We start from the raw sequence: 6,000 nt of genomic DNA on the forward strand, positions 1-6,000 counted from the left end.
TCCCTATCAAGGTCACACAGTGTGACAGGAACATGTACAGGTGCCCGCCTTTAATCTCGACATTGTCATATTTCTTTTCCGCTGGGAGAGGAGAAGAAACGGAGCAGAAATATTGCATGTTAGCTTCAGATAAAACGCACAGTTGCACACATTAGTTGCATACAATTAGTGACGTAATTAGGAGAATGATAATGTAGGCTGGATTTCGCAATAGCCATTGCCCTGACAACGCGTAATTAAATGTGAATGGTTTATAATGACTAAACAATTGGGAAGTGCCACGTAGGTCAACATCATAAAGCATGATTTACGCGCTTTAGAAACTGTATTTCTTAAAAAAATAAAAATAAAAAAAAAACGTTTAAAGAACATGGTGCACACAGTAGCATTCGTTAAAAATCCATGCATTGTAGCAAGCAAAAATGCCTACAAATTAAAATGGTTAACTCCTGTGTTCATTCATTGCAACTTTCAAGCAGGAGTGCAACGTTCTTAGACAAACAATTACAATTTACAAAAAAGTACTATTGTAATGTTGACACTAGTAGGCCTATTGCAAATAACCATGACCAGTACTCTGCAATATTGTCAAGCTTTTTGATATTACCTATTACAAAAATACTATCATAATTTATGTAAGAACTCGACATGTATTAGTGGTGGGACTTACAGCATTATAGAACATCATCACCTATTTCTGAAGTCAGTTCACCACATTTAAATATTAGAAATAATAGACAATGGAAGCCATTATGAGGCTGACAAATAAGAGTCAGAGGCATAGACCTAAACTTAGGCTTACTATAAATCAACTGTTTGGAACATAATTAAGAAGTAAGAGAGCGCTGGTGAACTCAGTAACCCTAATGGGCCTGGTAGGCCAAGGAAGACCTCTACTGTTTATGACCTACAAATTCTCACCATAATGAATAACCCCCCCTCCCCCCCCAAACACCTGTCCAACAGGTCAAGAACACTCTTCAGGAGGCAGGCGATGATATGTCAGTGAATACTGTCCACAGAAGACTTCACAATCAGAACTACACAGGCAACATTGTAAGATGCAAACTGCTAGTTAGTCAATAAAACAGGAACTAAAGCCCTCCCACCTCCCCTCCATGAAACAGTGTTTGGGCATGTGTGGCTGCCACAGGTACTGGCTCACTTGTCTTAATTTATGAAATAACTGCTAAAAGAACATGCTGAAGAGGGACCTTAAGACAACAAAAAACTTAAAAACTCCTTTGTTGTTTTAGCAGTATGTTTGGGATCATAACACCCCCTCTATCACAGATTTGGGTGGGGGGTGCTTTGGATCTTGGATAGTTCCTTTTGTCCTCCACACTTTGCTCTTGCCACCACTCTGATACAAGCGAACCATTGTCTCATCTATCCACAATACCTTTTTCTAGAACTCTGCAAGTTCTTTTAGATGCTTCTTAGCAAACACTAACTAGTGGCTTGCATCTTGCAGTGTAACCTCTGTACTTCTATTCCTTGAGTCTTCTGTGGACAGTAGTCACAGACACCATAATGTTGTTGTCCTGAAGAGTTTTTATGATCTGTTGGACATTGTGTTTGTATTTAGTAATCCTAAACAGCTGTAAAGCCATTTGTCCCAAACGTTATGGTGTCATGAAACAGGGGAGTCTATGTACAAACAGTGCAGCAATTTCTGCATGGTGAATCTGAAATGTATAAAATACCCTGTGAGTGAGAATCTGCACTTTGACCACATGTGAAGTGTTCAATTACAAGAATGTGAAGTACAGAGCCAGATCAAGACAAGAAAAAATTTGGCTTTGTCCAAAAAATCATGGAACTCATGGAATCATGTATATATGCAGTCAAATGAAAAGACCCAAGAACAGGTCGGACTGAGGAAACCTTTATGATGCTGTATTCACAACAGAGCTACGAGCTGTTATTTTAGCAGTACAGTGGGTGGAGCAAGGTGTCGTGTTAAGGAGTTTGCCATCTTTAAATTCACATTGCAGGCAAGATTTAATATATGAGGTTCTCCTCATCCATGGATGGGTTAGTGAGATGGGGAGTGAAACAGTATTTACTTGGGTTCCAGCTCATATGAGGGTGGAGGGAAATGAAGCATCTTATGGAAAAGCAGACACTTAGTAACGAGGAGGTTGACATGGGGGTTCCCATGAGCAAAGCATGGGCTAAAAGCCTTATATGGTCAAGTGGGCAGGTAAGATGGCAGGATCAGTGAGAAAGAGAAACCAAGGGCTTATATTAATTCTAAATACAGGGGAAAGTAGGAGATTAGTGGACAGCTGGTTGAGGAAGAAAAGAAGATGTCATTTTAACCAGTCAATTGAATAAATCACTTGACAGGGAAGGATCCAGTAGGAATATGTGATTATTGTCAGGAAACAGAAACAGTAGAACATCTGTTAATAGTGTGGGCAATGCAAGAGGGAAAAAAGATTGAGGAACTATTTGAGAGAAAATGGGATACAGGAAATAAGAGAGCTTATTGATTACGAATTCAGTAGATGAAGTTTCCATTTTTTTGTTTTCTTTTCTAAGAAAGACTGAGTTAGTAGGATGGATTTTGTTCTTCCCTGTCTCTGACCTACACTCCAGCACAGCAAGTGGCAGTAATGCACCACTAAAGTTGGATACAATTTGCCAAAAACCAAGAAGAAGAAGAAGAAAAAGAATAAGAAGTAGTATAAGTCGTCGTCGTCCTTTCAGATGAGATTGGGCACCTCTGGTCTAACTGCTATCCAGCTTCAGTCACATACACTCCCTTTCCAAAAGTATGTGGACACCCCTTTTAATTAGTGGTTTCGGCTATTTCAGCCAAACCCATTGCTAACATGTGCATAAAATCAAGCATAGTCATGCAATCTCCATTGACAAACATTGACAGTAGAATGAGTCGTACTGAAGAGGTCAATGACTTTCCACGTGGCACTATCATAGGATGCCACCTTTCAAACAAGTCAGTTTGTCAAATTTCTGCCCTGCTAGACCTGGCCCAGTGAACTTTAAGTGTTGTTATCGTGAAGGGGATATGTATAGGAGCAACAACATGTCAACCGTAAAGTCAAAGGACATACAAGCTCACAGAACAGGACCGCCATGTGGTGAAGCGTGATGTTCATAAAAATCATCCTTTCTCGGATCCAACACTCACTGCAGAGTTCCACACTACCTCTGGAAAAAACATCAGCACAAGAACTGTTTGTCAAGAGCTTCATTAAATGGGTTTCCATGACCGAGCAGCTGCACACAAGCCTGAGGTCACCATGTGCAATGCCAAGTGTTGGCTGGCGTGGTGTAAAGCACACCACTATTGGACTCTGGAGCAGTGGAAACGCATTCTCTGGAGTGATTAATCATGTTTTACTACCTGGCAGGCTGATGAACGATATGGGTTTGGCGGAATGCGGAGTGCCAACTGCACTGGCTTAAATAGTGCCAACTGCAAAGTTAGGTGGAGGCGGAAAATGTTCTGGAGCCATTTTTCATGGCTTTGGCTAGGCCAATCAGTTCTATTGAATCTTAATGCTACAGAATGCAATGGAATTCCAGAGAATTGTGTGCTTCCAACATTGTGGCAACAGTTTTGGGCAGGCCCTTTCCTGTTTCAGCATGACAGTGCCCCCGTGCACAGAGCAAGGTCCATAAAGAAATGGTTTGCTGAGTTTGGTGGGGAAGATCTTGACTGGCCTACACAGAGCCCCGACCTCTACCCCATGAAACACCTTTAGGATGAATTGGAACACAGACTGTGAGCCAGGCCTTATCGCCCAGCATCAGTGCCCAACCTCAGTAATGCTCTTGCGGCTGAATGGAAGCGTATCCCCACAGCCATGTTCCAAAATCTACTGGAAAGCCTTCCCAGAAGAGTGGAGGCTGTTACAGCAGAAACGTCAGTTCCAACACCATATTAATGCCCATGGTTTTGTAATGAGATGTTCAACAAGTGCATATGGGTGTGATGTTCAGGTGTCCACATACTTTTGGAAATGCAGTTCATCATAAGTCACATATTCATCTATGCTCAACACTTCCACAATTTTCTTTGATTTGACAAGTCCATCGTTGATTTGCTGAAAACCTTTGCAGTTTCATGTGCATCAATACATTTATAGAAAAAATAGAAAAGATTCTTATTTTCCTAAACTGAGGTAACGACAGATATGCGCAATGGGCCTCGGAAGTTTGACGTAACGCAGAGCACCTTTACCCACATAGGGATTTCCGGATCGATGGAAAATTTCTCTATGGAGAAAATGAATGGGAGTTTCACATTTTAACCGTCCCTGTCACAGTCTGTGATTTAAACTGGTGTTTAAAACTTGGACGTTTTTATCCGGACACGTTTCTCTCTTAAATGGCACTCCACTTCTGATGCTGCTTTCCAACTGATATAATTATTTTGCTAACAGCAAGCTAACACTGCTGCAAATATTATTTATGTCACAGCCAGCCTGGCGGGTTTTCAGGCTGGTCAAAGCTACCTTTGGCTAGCAGTGCTATTTAAAGAAAGTACTCGAATAACTCAAGGAAAGTAGTAGGCTACCGAAAATAGCAACAATAACACATATAGTTACAGCTATATGTACAACTTTACAAAATAAAAAACGTATAATTTAGCCATAGACTGTAAAATAGGTAACAGCAAACGGCTTACGCGCGTGAATGGCAGCTGGAAATATGTAATGTTGTAGTCGTCTATTTGTGGCTGCTAACCACTTAGCCGTTACCATTGTTTTTTAATACAATTGTTTTTTATGATTAAAAAAATGGGTGAAACGTATTCTTTTTTCATATACAAACAAACGTCCAATTGGCATGAATTATTTTGAAGGAATTGGGAAAACGTCATTCATTTCTCCCATATGCCAACAATTTCTTGATCCAGAACTCTGGGAAATGCCAGCAAACCCGAAGGAAATGACGAAACGACTTCAAATGCCCACACTCCAGCCGGCTGACCAAAGTTGGCCACCCTGCTAATATTTAAAACAATAATTACAGTCGGAGCTGTGGTTACAGCATATCGTAAGACAGACACGTTGTTTCTAGTCGTAATGTCATTTCATGCAATTGATTTCGGAGACCATGCTAGTAAACCAGCTATGGTTAACTTAAATTACTATAACCCAAACTGAAATGTTGGAGGCTGTTTCCATACAAACCAGGGTGCTTCCTGCGATCAGACAAATAGAACGGATAGTAGCTAAACGTTGGCTACAAATAAATTATTAGGATTACAATGTGGAATGTAGCAAATTCGACAACACAGCCTCATAAAGTGACATGACTGGAGAACGTCGCCTGTATCCATCTTCGCCAATCGCCAGTGACTTGCCACAACTTCTTCATTATGAATTTATGGCCCACTAATTTACAGCTGTTTTGCCGCCATCTACTGAATTTGAGCATACATCAGTTGTTGGGTTACTACGTTTGTCATGTTGTTATCGTCGCCGCCACCTGAATGAAACGATACGAGTGTATTCATACTAAAAATCAGTTCTCTGTTCAGTTGTGTTGACTGCCGATGCTCTATGCTTCTATTGTGCCAATGTTCTGTTCGTTTTAGTTGCAGCAACCTAGAATGCAGATAGTTGCCATACAGTTTGTGATATTATTTAGTTCGGCTCTAGATAGGAGCGTGTTTTTTTTATTGATATTTAGGCATAAAATACACAGTGGCATAACCACAAATAAATACATAGAGCATACTAGATCATTAAACAGGCTGGTAAAATCACAGTTCTATGGCGATAACAAAACGTTACCGCTTGCGTCACAATCCTAGTTCCTGTGTAATGCCTAATGCCATCCCCGGAAACTTATATTCATCGAATTTTAATTACAACATTACATTCTTATGTTAAGCACATTGCTTATATATTTAAGACGGCATTACTGAGTGTACATAGCTTATAAAGTATGTTTATATATTCGTTTTTCCTTGCTTTGCTCATAAAATAAACGAACCTACGTAACGATTTGGGTAGG

The sequence above is a fragment of the Anguilla rostrata genome, chromosome 13 (genome assembly GCF_018555375.3).
Source record: "Anguilla rostrata isolate EN2019 chromosome 13, ASM1855537v3, whole genome shotgun sequence".
Taxonomy (NCBI): domain Eukaryota; kingdom Metazoa; phylum Chordata; class Actinopteri; order Anguilliformes; family Anguillidae; genus Anguilla; species Anguilla rostrata.